This window comes from Bombina bombina, chromosome 2, assembly GCF_027579735.1.
Source record: "Bombina bombina isolate aBomBom1 chromosome 2, aBomBom1.pri, whole genome shotgun sequence".
In the NCBI taxonomy this organism is placed as follows: domain Eukaryota; kingdom Metazoa; phylum Chordata; class Amphibia; order Anura; family Bombinatoridae; genus Bombina; species Bombina bombina.
Genome location: NC_069500.1, coordinates 1,069,858,682 through 1,069,874,287, shown reverse-complemented (window position 1 = coordinate 1,069,874,287; position 15,606 = coordinate 1,069,858,682). Strand labels below are relative to the sequence as shown.

Below are 15,606 nucleotides of genomic sequence, written 5' to 3'. Positions count from 1 at the left end.
TCCTTTTATCTGTAGGTAGTGCGAGTTTAAGACCGCTTATACAACACTTTTTGTTATTCTAGGCAAAGTTGGTGAATGCCCTTGTGAGAGTCAGCATGTCAGTTTGCATTAATAATATTGGAAGCATTTGCAGAGGGTACAGAAGTTTTGGAATGGCCATCATTTTTATCGGGCCAACCTGGCCTGCCAGAGAGATTGGCAGTTAAGACTACCCATCTAGCTCAGACTTTAATTGTTTGATCACAGGTGGTATGTTAAGTTGATAAATTTGGGTAGTGTTATTGTGTAAGTGAATGCCTAGCTATTTAAAAGATCCTTTATTAATGTTGAGGTTCATTTAAGTTAATGAAGGACTAATGTGATTGTAGAGGTAAGTCACTTCAGATCAAATCACTTGTCAGATTTGTTTACTTTTTTGCCCTGATATTTTCCCAAATTTCCCAAATATAGAGATAAGTCTGGGCACTAGAGATGTGCAGTCGTTTTCGTCACAAAGTGGAGGTCCTGGGAGCTAAGCTCGTTAAGCCTGCTGTTAGCATGGTCGGGGCCCTGGCAAGAAGAGGATCGGGTTAGCACGCTAACCATTTTTGGTTCAGCACCTGGATAGCGCTTGCTGATTGGTGGCTACATTTAGCTACCAATCGTCAAGCGCTACCCAGGTTGCTGAACCAAAATGGGCCGCCTTGCTCCTAAGTTTACATTCCTACTTTTTCAAATAATGATACCAAGAGAACAAAGAAAAAGTGATAATAGGAGTAAATTAGAAAGTTGCTGAAAAATTGCGTGCTCTATCTGAATCATGAAAGAAAAAAAATTGGGTTTCATATCCCTTTAATGTGAAAAATAAGAGAACCTAATTTCTTTTTTCCTTTTATTTTTGCAATCGGCATTCTACTCTCCAGCTTCCATGTTTTTTGTTTAAGTGAAATTACATATTGATTTAATTGATGTAATTGTATTGATTTTGTGCAGTCTCATAAGAACCACATGGTCAGAATTTTAAGCAGCCCTGATGACTTGTATCTGATGTTTAATACTACATAAGAACATCTGATTGAGAACATGTTTTCTAAGAGCCTGTGTTTATGGGAATGGAGAAATGTGATTGCAAGACAATAAATGGACAGTAAACATTATTTTCAAGAAAAATGCACAATATTAACATAACCCAGTACTGCCATTTCAGGGGTACCCCACCACAAAGTTAATTGTTTTCTTTTTTTTTAATTTTTACTGTAGAGTGATTCTACAGCTGTTCAGCACAACTGGCCGAATGGAGCTGTTGATTGGTGCCAGAGAACACCAAACAAATACAATCATATTGACATTTTCAAAAAAAGATAATATTGTCTTGAAAAAGGCTTAATTTATAAGCCGAAACGCTGACTGATTTTGTGGATGGATTATATTGAAAATTTTAAATAAAATTTTAAAGGTGTTTAACAAGACCTGTGAGTGCCCTCATGCTGATTGCAATATATATATATATATATATATATATATATATATATATATATATATATATACAAAACTGGAAGACTTTAGTTACAGCATTTGGTCAAATGGTTTAATCCCAGGATCATGTCAAGGTCTCTTCCTCTTTCTCCCTGGGTTCCTACCTACAGCCCACAAATTGCTTTCAATCAAACAGATTGAGATGCGCACAAGGATAAACAGCCCTTACTTATTTTCCCTAGACACATACAAAACATGGAAGTGGACTGAACTCTCAAACTGGACTGGGTACACATCCTATGTCACTACAAAATCTACAGCCCTCATAGAGGGCCTGATGATCAAAAACTCTCCAGCGTGGAGAAAAAGTGTACAAAATGATTGTTTTTTTTTTTTTTTTTTTTTTTTGGAGCATTGTATTGTAATGAAGGTGGCTCTCTTTCACACTCAGAACCCTGCATAGCTAGATAAACAGCTCTCAAGCTAAAATGTGCCTTTATGTAATTATTTGAGACCTCACAGTACTGACGAGATTTAAATAATCTTGCCAGAGTGGAGAGTTTAGATCATGAGCCCTTACTCCCAAGGTGTTTCCTTATCTGTAGTAGCACAGGAGCACATTTTTTGACAATGGGGCAATTTATGCAACTGCAAATGGCCCTTGCGGTGGAGGCTTGCTTGTTTGAGAAGCAGTGGTCTAGAACGCTGCTTCCTAACCTCCAACAAAGCAGAACATATTATTTTTACGCTAGAATGTCAAACTATTACTACTGATACAGTTAGATAACTACTAGAATGTTATCTAACTGTATCACTTTCAAACAAATGACTAATGGAAAACTTTGTAGATCTATACAGTTTATCAAAAATAATTTTGGGATTGCATAAATGTTTCCATCTAAAGGGGAGGAGAGTCCACGGCTTCATTCATTACTATTGGGAATTAAGAACCTGGCCACCAGGAGGAGGCAAAGACACCCCAGCCAAAGGCTTAAATACCTCCCCCACTTCCCTCATCCCCAAGCCATTCTTTGCCTTTCATCACAGGAGGATGGCAGAGAAGTGCCGCAGTTTCGGAGTAGTCTCTTATGGAGGGTAGTACTCTTCGCAGTGGGACTGGAGTTTTAAGTAGTCCTGTCAGCCTCTCAGTGAGAGCCTGGGCGAAAGTTAGAGTCCGGAGATGCAGGGAGAGTCTTTCTGAGAAACCACCCTGACTCTTTATTAACAGCTTCACAACCAATCAGCGTTGACGAGTTTCACTGCCTGCTTTCTACACTCAAGTCCATGTCAGGAGCGAGGCTACTAACCTGTCACACTTGAAGGGCCCTGTTCCACTGCGTAGATTCTGGTATGATCGTTTCATTTTTTTTTTATGTGATAACATAGAAGACAGGGTCACAGTGTGTCACCTTTTTATCTTTACATAATCAAGGGTTTATATTCCTGGAAAGGGGGTTGGTGAACAGAGGGGGTTTATACATGATATTGTTTGTGTCATTGCTGCGTTATGTGCTAGTTGAGGCTCTGGCAATGTGTGGAACTTTCAGGTTACTTACGGGAATCTTGCATGGCCATTTTTTGGCGTGTTTTTTCCCTAGTGCAGGGGCGGTCCTGCCAGGCACGCCATGTGACTGGGTGGGCTTATCTCTCCTCTGTTGACCGGTGGTGCAGGAGACATAGTGGTTTATGTAGTCCGGGTCCTAGGAGGTGGTGAGTGCCCTCGCCATTGGCGGTATAAAGGTGCCTTTTTGTAAATTAAGTTGGTCCAACATCAGCGCGCGCTATGGAGGACTCTGACGCGTTAGAGGGCTCTCCCTCTTTAACAAAGTCTCATTCCTGTGTTTGTGAGGAGGTTCTGGTAGATCAGCCTGCTCAATTATGTTCCACATGCCTTGATAAAGTCACAACATCTAAATGTAAACTGATGTCTAGTACTACTAAGCTGTCCACCTCTGAGGGTTCTTCGTCCCGTGAGGTGCGTTCCCTGCATTCATCTCCGATTGCACATGCAGTGCCCCGGGGTCCAACCGTTACTCCTTCGGGAGAAATTCGTCAGACTTTGCAGACCAACTGGAGGTGATCCATGCCTTATCACACGATGACGAGGCCCACTCTGACTCTTCGGAGGAGGCCCCTTCTGGGTCGGAGTCCGTGTCATCTAAACCTCTGGCTGTGGAGGAGCCTGGTTATAGGTTTAGGATGGAAAATTTGCGTTTTTATGATGCGGCTGGTGCTTGCTACTCTGGAGGTTCCGGAATCTAAGATCCCCGAGGAACCTGCAATTTCTAAGCTTGACAAGGTATACGAGGACAGGGTAGTGCCTCAGACTTTCCCGGTTCCTGTTAAGATGGCAAATATTATTAAGAATAAATGGGAGCAATTATGTTTGTAATTATGTAAGTGGTACAGGGAGGAGTCCCTCCTTCCGATCAACATCCTGAAACAGCAAGCAATTTACAATGCTCTGAAGGCATGGCCTTCTCTGGGGTCGAGAAAATGTACAAAGCAGATTTAGAGTGAGTGCACCAAGAAAAGATACTGCAATATAGAGAAGAAAAGCTCAGACCCTAAAACGACAATTATTCCTCCAAACAATTGTCAAATTTGGACAAAAGAGAAAAGGGGAGCTAATGTTTATCTAATAGGTGAAGAAAAGTTTACAATGTTCTGAATATGTTAATACAAGTGTTAGTTCATGAAATAAAAAAGGCGTGATAGTTTAGTGTTAATGGTTCGAATAACACCTAAATGTGATACTAAGTAGGAGGGATCCTCTCAGTATCAGTGTGTGTACTGTGTTTAAAGGAATATAATAGATACCTTTATGTACACAAACAGAATAAAAAGCAAAAATACTATTATGGTACCAATATGCTGCCTTAGGCTAAAATACAAAATTGTATTGGTAGATATGATCTAAACCTAAATAGTTAAAATGTTTTAGGCAATTTAAGAGACAGCAATAAACTGAAAGTGCAAAAGATAAAAAATGCAATAGGGAATGAAACATATAAATAATACAAATGTATAAAAAAGGGCAACTTTATTGCATGAGTTTTACAAGATAACAATGGTTAGATAAAATTGAGCTAAAAAATAAAAAGAAAAAATATATTTGAGTGTCAAAAATTATCTCATTGCAGTGGATATAATTGGTTTAGTCAAAAGAAATGTTTTGTAAAACAATTCTAGTAACAGGATCCCGTAATGGAACCTCAAGGACTAGAATGCTGGTAGCAATGTTTTTTTTATCGTAGACAGTGAAAAGTACTTGTAAAGGCGTTAATATGCCGTGGTTTAGAAATAGTTCGCAATGCGATCCTTACTGTGGAAAACTTGTGAGTTACAGTCAGACTTAATTTCGATAAGGCACTTTTTATCACAGATGTTTAAAATTACAGTACCTGTAAATAGTGTCTCGCATTGGAATTTCAGACAGGCTAAAACTCACGATTGAGGTCAGATTTTTATGCGGTAGGTCCTTCCGGGTAACAGGTATTGTGACCAGCCGATAGTAGAGATGTTGTGGGACCTGATTGGTTGAAACCGCTCAACCTCTATAATAGATGGTAAAAGTTGGGATGTGTTGCAAGTGCTATTAGTAATAGCTGATGTATTAATCTAGGTGTGATCCAAGTGCTAATAGTATTAGCTAGCGTGTCAGTTGGAAAGGTCGATACTATCCTCAGACTTTAATGAGTTTCCAAGGTCCAGACGATCTGGATAGATGTGAAATCCACACAGACTGCAGTTTATTACCTTCGTAAGGTTTGCAGGGGTTTCACCTTCCAAGTGAGACTGCTATGCAATCTAGATGATTCAGAGTAAAAGTGTGTGGTATCCGGGAGCCTAAAATTATAAGGCTTAGAGGGCTAAAACGTTTTTAGAACCAACAAATAAAAAGCTCCAATAGCTTATTTGAAATTCTGTCTTATCGAAAATAAGTCTGACTGTAACTCACAAGTTTTCCACAGTAAGGATCGCATTGCGAACTATTTCTAAACCACGGCATATTAACGCCTTTACAAGTACTTTTCACTGTCTACGATAAAAAAAACATTGCTACCAGCATTCTAGTCCTTGAGGTTCCATTACGGGATCCTGTTACTAAAATTGTTTTACGAAACATTTCTTTTGACTAAACCAATTATATCCACTGCAGTGAGATAATTTTTTACACTCAAATATATATTTTTTATTTTTATTTTTTTATCTCAATTTTATCTAACCATTGTTATCTTGTAAAACTCATGCAATAAAGTTGCACTTTTTATACATTGTATTATTTATATGTTTCATTCCCTATTGCATTTTTTATCTTTTGCACTTTCAGTTTATTGCTGTCTCTTAAATTGCCTAAAACATTTTAACTATTTAGGTTTAGATCCTATCTACCAATACAATTTTGTATTTTTGCCTAAGGCAGCATATTGGTATCATAATAGTATTTTTGCTTTTTATTCTGTTTGTGTACATAAAGGTATCTATTATATCCCTTTAAACACAGTACACACACTGATACTGAGAGGATCCCTCCTACATAGTATCACATAGGTGTTATTAGAACCATTAACACTAAACTATCACGCCTTTTTGATTTCATGAACTAACACTTGTATTAACATATTCAGAACATTGTAAACTTTTCTTCACCTATTAGATAAACATTAGCTCCCCTTCTCTGTTTACACTCTTTTGTCCAAATTTGAGAATTGTTTGGAGGAATAATTGTCGTTTTAGGGTCTGAGCTTTTCTTCTCTATTTCAGATTCCAGACCGACAACATTACCACAGTGGCTTACATCAACCATCAGGGTGGTACGAGGAGCTTCCTCGTGATGAGGGAGGTTTCTCGGATTCTGGAGTGGGCGGAATCCCGCAACTGCTCGCTTTCAGCGATTCACATTCTGGGTGTGGACAACTGGGAAGCGGACTTCCTCAGCAGACAATCCATCCGTCCGGGGGGAATGGTCTCTTCACCCTGTTTTGTTTGCAGAGATTTGTCTCAGATGGGGAATGCCGGAGATAGATCTCATGGCGTCCAGACTCAATTACAAGCTACCTCGATATGGGTTGAGGTCCAGGGATCTCCAGGCAGAGCTGATAGATGCCTTAGTGGTTCCTTGGGGATTCAGCCTAGCTTACATTTTTTCCACCATTTACCACTTCTACCTTGTATAGTGGCACGCATCAAACAGGAGTGGGACTTGGCCATTCTGATTGCTCCTTCATGGCCGCGGAGGACGTGGTTTGCGGATCTGGTGGGGTTGTCATCCTCTCCGCCGTTGAGGTTACCCTGTCGCAGGGATCTGCTGGAACAGGGTCCCTTTCAACATTAAAATCTAGATTATCTGAGGCTGAGTGCGTGAAGATTGAACGCCTAGTCTTAGCCAAGAGAGGCTTTTCTGAAAGTGTGATTGATACTCTAATTCAGGCAAGGAAGCCAGTCACTCGTCGCATCTACCATAAGGTGTGGAGGACTTGTCCTGGTGTGAGAAGCATGGATATCCTTGGCAGAAGGTGACGGTATCCAGGATTCTATCCTTTCTCCAAGATTGGTTGGAGAAGGGTCTTGCCGCTAGTTCCTTAAAGGGACAGATTTTGGCATTATCAGTCTTGTTGCGTAGGAGACTCGCTGAGCTCCCTGACATCCAATCTTTTGTTCAGGCTCTGTCAAGAGTCAGGCCAGTCTTTTAGACAGTTGGCTCCGCCTTGGAGCTTAAACTTAGTCCTTAATGTTTTGCAGAGTGTTTAGTTTGAACCTATGCATTCCATAGACATTAAGTTTCTGTCCTGGAAGGTTCTCTTCCTGTTGGCTATTGCATCGGCACGTAGGGTATCTGAGCTAGCTACCTTGCAATGTGATCCTCCTTATCTGGTGTTTCATGCGGATAAGGCTGTACTTCGCACTGGGTTGGGGTTTCTCCCCAAGGTGGTGTCTAACCGTAACATCAATCAGCAAATAGTTGTTCCTTCTTTGTGTCCTAACCCTTCTTCATCAAAGGAGAGGTTACTTCATAACCTGAATGTGGTTCGTGCCTTGAAGTTTTATGTGTATTCTGGGAAGCGCAAAGGGACTCTGCTACTTCTTTGTCTTTTTGGTTGAGGAGCTTGATTCGCTTGGCTTACGAGACAGCGGGACATAAGCCTTCTCAGAGGATCATGGCTCATTTAACTAGAGCTGTGGCTTTGTCTTGGGCCTTCAAGAATGAGGCCTCAATGGAGCAGATTTGTAAGGCGGCTACCTGATCCTCCTTACACACTTTTACAAAGTTTTGCAAGATTGATGTTTTTGCTTCTGCGGAAGCTGTTTTTGGGAGAAAGATTTTGCAGGCTGTGGTGCCCTCCGTTTAGGGTCCACCTTTTTACCCTCCCAGTTTCATTCAGTGTCCTCTAGAGCTTGGGTATATGTTCCCAATAAACTCTCCTCCCCTTTAGATGGAAAACATACATTATGCTTACCTGATAATTTCATTTCCATCGAGGGGAGGAGAGTCTACGGCCCCCACCCGTGTCTCAGATGGGCGGACCTAAATTTAATAATCTTCTGGCACCATTTATACCCTGATATTTCTCCTACTGTTCCTGGTTCCCTCGGCAGAATGACTGGGGGATGAGGGAAATGGGGGAGGTATTTAAGCCTTTGGCTGGGGTGTCTTTGCCTCCTCCTGGTGGCTAGGTTCTTAATTCCCAATAGTAATGAATGAAGCCGTGGACTCTCCTCCCCTCCCCTCCATGGAAATGAAATTATCAGGTAAGCATAATTTATGTTTTTTGAGATCATCATTTATACACACTGAACAGATTTTGCCTTTTTCTCCAGGTTTAAATTTTCACTTGTTGTCTGTCATTCTCCACCTGTCTGATACTCTAATTTTAATTTTTGACAAAATGTCTGGTTTTGTCTATCTTTCTGTTTCCATTTGTCAGTCTTTGCTCTGTCCATTGTTTTAACCCTTCAAAACTGAAAAGTGCTGCCCCTTTTTGTCACCCCATGCTTTGCGAGCAAAGCTTCCAGTCAAGATGTTAACATCTGTGGAATTTTTACGTCTCTAGATATAACCACACATTTTCTGCTATATGCATTCATTATTAAACATGTTCTTGCCTAAAACTCTGTTGGTTTCAATATCGCCAACTTGAAAACATTTATAAAACACACTGCTAAAAATTATACCTACTTTACTGTTTTGATATAATAAACACATTTTCAAAAATGTTAAGTTTATTTGTAAATATGGTGTGTTTTTTGTTTTTTTTTAGCTTTAAACCCTTGAGTGGTGAGCTATGTCACAACTCAGCTAGAGATGTTCTTAGTTGTTTGTCATTCATTGCATTTACCAAGAGATTTTAACTTAGCGGACTTTAAGAGCCATGCTGTTTTCTTGCAGGACTGTCATCGTATCTGTGCAGGTAGCCAGTTAGGAGGAGGGAAGTAAATGAACAGCGTATTAATACCCAAATTACCCCAATCCTTAAAGGGAGAAAAAAAGTCTAGAAACACAAATACACACACACACACACATTGCATTTGCTAGCATTAGCATGCCACCATTACATTTCTACTTGGCTGTCAAGCAATGTGGGAGTCAGGAGCAGTGTTTTCCTGTCCTCAGTCCCCTTGCACTGAAGAGCCATTTGTTTAGTGCTTCAATTGCAGGTGAAATAATAGCTGTTGACAGCAGTAACATTCAAGAGACCATAAACTCCTTAAGAGTTTTATATAAATTTTTTAGTTATGCATAATATAACAGCTTTGCAATTTATTTTAATTTTCTTTATTTTATTCCATTTTCATGTAATTTAGCTCTTAAAATAGAGCAATTTTTCAATTCTAATAAACCTGCTCCATATCTATCCCTAAATTGGCTTTAACTGATAAGAACTGCAAAATACGTTTTTACCAATGTTACAATGGTGGCTAGCTTTGTTGTCTGCAGACTAAATCCCAAATTAGCTCCTCCAAAATAACACAAATGGTGAGTGGAGTTAGGCCATTAAAAATAATTGCAATAAAAAGGATGTTAGTTTGTTTTAAAACATTAGGACTTGGATAATAAGTTATTCTATAGCAACACAACAGAAATGTCTTGTAATTACAAGGTGTTTACTGTAATTACCTCTGAGTTGTGGTCATCCAACAACATATTTTTAGTTCCAATTGTTTCTGAAACCACAAAAACTAGTGCAGAGGGCCGCATGTAGTCCTCGGGCCTCTGGTTGGCCATCCATTATTTAGTTTATCCTATTTGAGCTTAGTCAGAGGTGGTCAGATAAAAAAAAAAAAAAAATTGAATTAAATTGTGTTTTCCATATTTGACAGAAAATAAACCTCACCCATGTTTTGTGTTTGGATCTTCATTTGAAATCAGAAAATGACAATCAAGATATAATTAGTGTATATAATTCATATGAAAATTTCCCCTTTCTGTAGTGACTTGAGGTAACCAATCAAGTAATTCACAGAGATGCGCTTTTGCAGGGAAAAGGAATACCGGTGTGCCTGAGCACCTACATTTCATAGGTTATAGACAGACATTCTTAACCCTAACACCAACAAAACACTTCTGAAAACTGACACGTTATTTTTATCAAATTGTTTCCATTTCCTAATTTATTTATTTTTTATGTTTTTTTTGTTAGATTATTGTTTACATTTTTTTTTTTTGCAGACCAGTGAATTGTTCTTTTGTTTCTTCCTGACATGCCAACTGAACACATTTAAACATTCAGGGCAAGATTACATATGCGGCGTTGCCCGCAAAAGCCGTCAATGCCGGTTTTGACGCGGTTTTGGTATCACATATAAAGCGCCGCATATAAATGCGGTGCGTATATTTCACCTGTCGCTTGCAATTTTTACTCCCATAAACTAACATAGAACCGTGTCGCAAATCGGTATCACATATTCAGCGCAAGGACTTACGCAGCGAAAAAAGAGAAATTTTACTCCATTTTCACCTCGCCACACATAGGCAGGTGCAGCATGACTTGCGCCGAGTATGTGAGCACCGTAACCCCCTAAAAATAGTAACTAACACCTAACGCATGCGCAGTATCTATCTACCTGTCAACAGTCATCCCCCCCACCGCAATAACTAATAAACTATTTGAATCCCTAGTCCGCCAAACCCCACATCGCAAAACATCTAGCCTATTAACCCCTAAACCATCACCCCACAACGCAATATACCTTAATAAACTATTAACCCCTAATCCGCCATTCACCCATTTCGCAAAGTACCTATTAAAACTATTAGCCCCTAAACCGCCATCCTCCACCAACGCAATAAACGTAATTAACCTATTAACCCCTAATCCGCCAAACCCACACAACACAATAATCCTAATAAAACTATTAAACCCTAAACCACCAACCCACACAACGCAAATAACTGATTAAATTACTAACCCCCCTAACCTAACACCCCCTAACCTAACACCCCCTAAATTACCCCAATTACCTCAATTAAAAAATACATTACAAACAATAAACTAACAACATTACTAAAATTCCTGTTTTGACACTAGGTCTCTGAAGTGCAGTGCTACTCCTTATCCTAACTAGGTATGCTTTTCAACAATGTGTAGAAAGTTTCATAACAGAAGTTAATTGCAAAGTTTCTTAAAAATGCATACCTTTTCTGAACCATAAACGTTTAATTTTGAATTTCATGTAGCTTTACGGTAATTTACTAGTGGATGCTGGGTAAATTAAAGTTTGGCTGTACCCAGTAGGTGTAGCATAGCTCTAGTTCATACATAATGCATATAGCTACAGAAGCACCAAACAATCCTCAAGAATCCCCAAAAAGACTTTTAGAAGAGATATTGAAAATCTGAGCTTAAATGGACACTGAACCCAAATTTTTTCTTTCATGATTCCGATTGCGCATGCAGTTTTAAGCAACTTTCTAATTTACTCCTATTATCAAATTTTCTTCATTCTCTTGCTATCTTTATTTGAAAAGCAAGTATGTAAGTTTAGAATCCGGCCCATTTTTGGTTCACAACCTGGGTTGTGCTTGCTGATTGGTGGCTAAATGCACTCACCAATAAACAAGTGCTGTCCAGGGTCTGAACCAAAAATTGTCTGGCTCCTTAGCTTAGATGCCTTCTTGTTCAAATAAAGATAGCAAGAGAACAAAGAAAAATTGATAAAAGGAGTAAATTAGAAAGTTGCTTAAAATCGCATGCTTTATCTGAATCATGAAAGAAAAAATTTGGGTTTAGTGTCCCTTTAAGGTCATTGTGTATAACATCACCATCACCACCTCCCGGTGTCCCATTCTTCCATGCTGCATCTGTATTGAGGAACTCTGTCAGACTCCCCATCAGATTTCAAAGCTTTAAATTTGTCTTCAAAACAATATTATTAAGAACAGCCTCCCAGAAAAACCCATGAAGTCCCTAATGTACATGATTTCATTTGATACAGTTATCCATTTGTAATGTAATAATATACTGTAATAATGTAATATTGCTAGGTTGCAATTAAAAAAAAAAAAAAAGTTTCTTCTTAATCCTGAATCAGATATGTTTTTCAGACTGGAAACAGTGTTGAATGACTACGTATAATAACAATAAGATGTCCTGGCCAATTACCAGGTTAAACATTTGCTATGAGAAGGATGAGTGTATTGGGAAGTTTAAAGGGACATTAAACCCAAATTTTCTCTTTCATGATTCAGATAGAGAATACCATTTTAAACAACTTTCTAATTTACTTCTGTTGTCTAATTTGCTTTATTCTCTTAATATTCCTTCCTGAAAAGCATATCTAGATAGGCTCAGTAGCTTCTGATTGGTGGCTGCACATATTTGCCTCATGTGATTGGCTCACCCATGTGCAATTGCTATTTCTTTAACAAAGGATATCTAAATAATGAAGCAAATTAGATAATAGAAGTAAATTGAAATTTCTCTTGTTAAGTGTGTTCAGTCCACGGGTCATCCATTACTTATGGGATATATTCTCCTTCCCAACAGGAAGTTGCAAGAGGATCACCCAAGCAGAGCTGCTACATAGCTCCTCCCCTCACATGTCATACCCAGTCATTCTCTTGCAACTCTCAACAAAGAAGGAGGTCGCGGGAGGAGTTGGAGTTTTACTTAATTATTCTTCAATCAAAAGTTTGTTATTTTAAATGGCACCGGATTGTGCTGTTTTTCTATCTCAGGCAGTATTTGGAAGAAGAAACTGCCTGCGTTTTTCTATGATCTTAGCAGGCGTAACTAAGATCCAATGGCTGTTCTCGACATTCTGAGGAGTGGGGTAACTTCAGAACATGGGAATAGCATGCGGGGTCCCCCGCAAATGAGGTATGTGCAGCACAATATTTTCTGGGAATGGAATTGACTAAGAAAACACTGCTTTTACCCGTATGATGTAAGTACAGCCTTAAATGCACTAGTAGTGACTGGTATCAGGCTGATGAATGTATGCACAGTAGAGTTATTTTCTAGGGACTAGAATTTGACTGAGAAAATACTGTTAATACTGAAATGATGCTTAAGCCTTATCTGCAGTGGAAGCGACTGGTAGCAGGCTTAGTGATAACTTTGCATGACATTAAAAGAAGTTTGTTTTTAAAAAACGTTTACTGGCATGTTATTCGTTTTGTGAGGTACTTTGGTGATAAATCCTTTTGGGCATGAATTTTTTCTTTTTTTCCACATGGCTAACGTATATTTCTGCATAGAAACCGTTATATCAGGTCTCCCACTGTTGTAAATGAGCGGGAGGGGCCTTTTTTAGCGCCTTGTTGCGCAGTTAAAATTCTTGCACAGTCTTCCTGCTTCTTCCTCCTTGATCCAGGACGTCTCTAGAGAGCTCAGGGGTCTTCAAAATTCGTTTTTGAGGGAGGTAATCAGTCACAGCAGACCTGTGACAGTGTGTTAGACTGTGATAAAAACGTTTAATATTAATTTGATATCCGTTTTTTTGGGTACTGAGGGGTTATTCATCCTTTTGCTAATGGGTGCAATCCTCTGCTAATTAATACATTTAAAGAATTGTTGACTATAACTGAATTAGTTCTTTGTTATTCAACTGTGTTTTTTAAAAGCGCTGCAGCGTTTTTTATATTGTTTGTGAACTTATTGAAAGTAATTTCCAAGCTTGCTAGCTTCATTGCTAGTCTGTTTAAACATGTCTGATACAGAGGAATCTGCTTGTTCATTATGTTTAAAAGCCGATGTGGAGCCCAATAGAAATATGTGTACCAATTGTATTGATATTACTTTGAATAAAAGTCAATCTGTACCGATAAAGAAATTATCACCAGACAACGAGGGGGCAGTTATGCCGTCTAACTCTCCTCACGTGTCAGTACCTTCGTCTCCCGCTCGGGAGGTGCGTGAGATTGAGGCGCCAAGTACATCAAGGCCCTTACAAATCACTTTACATTATATGGCTAATGTTATGAAAGAAGTATTATACAATATGCCCGAGTTAAGAGGCAAGCGCGACAGCTCTGGGTTAAGGACAGAGCGCGCCGATGGCACAAGAGCCATGTCTGATACTGCATCACAATTTGCAGAACATGAGGACGGAGAGCTTCATTCTGTGGGTGACGGTTCTGATTCGGGGAGACCGGATTCAGAAATTTCAAATTTTAAATTTAAGCTTGAGAACCTCCGCGTGTTGCTAGGGGAGGTGTTAGCGGCTCTGAATGATTGTGACACGGTGGCAATCCCAGAGAAATTATGTAGGCTGGATAAATACTACGCGGTACCGGTGTGTACTGACGTTTTTCCTATACCAAAGAGGCTTACAGAGATTATTAGCAAGGAGTGGGATAGACCCGGTGTGCCTTTTTCCCCTCCTCCGATATTTAGAAAAATGTTCCCTATAGACGCCACCACACGAGACTTATGGCAGACGGTCCCTAAGGTGGAGGGAGCAGTTTCTACTTTAGCCAAGCGTACCACTATCCCGGTGGAGGATAGCTGTGCTTTCTCAGATCCAATGGATAAAAAATTAGAGGGTTATCTTAAGAAAATGTTTGTTCAACAAGGTTTTATATTACAGCCTCTTGCATGCATTGCGCCTGTCACTGCTGCAGCGGCATTCTGGTTTGAGTCTCTGGAAGAGGCGATTCGCACAGCACCATTGGATGAGTCTTTGAGCAAGATTAGAACCCTTAAGCTGGCTAATGCGTTTGTTTCGGATGCCGTAGTGCATTTAACCAAACTTACGGCTAAGAATTCCGGATTCGCCATACAGGCGCGCAGAGCGCTATGGCTTAAATCCTGGTCAGCAGATGTAACTTCTAAGTCTAAACTACTAAACATTCCTTTCAAAGGGCAGACCTTATTCGGGCCCGGCTTGAAGGAAATTATTGCTGACATTACTGGAAGTAAGGGCCACACCCTTCCTCAGGACAGGGCCAAATCAAAGGCCAAACAGTCTAATTTTCGTGCCTTTCGTAATTTCAAGGCAGGAGCAGCATCAACTTCCTCCGCTCCAAAACAGGAAGGAACTGCTGCTCGTTACAGACAGGGTTGGAAAGGCAACCAGTCATGGAACAAGGGCAAGCAGGCCAGAAAGCCTACTTCCGCCCCTAAGACAGCATGAAGACAGGGCCCCCTTTCCGGAGACGGATCTAGTGGGGGGCAGACTTTCTCTCTTCGCCCAGGCTTGGGCAAGAGATATACAGGATCCCTGGACGTTGGAGATTATATCTCAGGGATACCTTCTGGATTTCAAAACTTCTCCTCCACAAGGGAGGTTTCATCTGTCAAGGTTATCAACAAACCTAGTAAAGAAAGAGGCATTTCTACAATGTGTACAAGACCTCTTAGTGATGGGAGTGATCCACCCAGTTCCGCGGACGGAACAGGGGCAAGGGTTTTATTCAAATCTGTTTGTGGTTCCCAAGAAAGAGGGAACCTTCAGACCAATCTTAGACTTAAAAATCTTAAACAAATTCCTAAGGGTTCTATCGTTCAAGATGGAAACCATTCGGACCATCCTACCCATGATCCAAGAGGGTCAATATATGACCACAGTGGATTTAAAGGATGCCTACCTTCACATACCGATTCACAAAGATCATTATCGGTACCTAAGGTTTGCCTTTCTAGACAGGCATTACCAGTTTGTAGCGTTTCCCTTCAGGTTAGCTACGGCCCCGAGAATTTTTACAAA

The 15,606-nt window shown here is 39.9% G+C and overlaps 1 protein-coding gene across 1 annotated transcript in view; it reads left to right on the top strand.

Annotated features, from left to right (window-relative positions):
* RNF150 (ring finger protein 150) overlaps positions 1–15,606 on the top strand; it is a 793,014-nt gene that overhangs the window by 44,199 nt on the left and 733,209 nt on the right. The gene's annotated exons all lie outside the window — the stretch shown is intronic.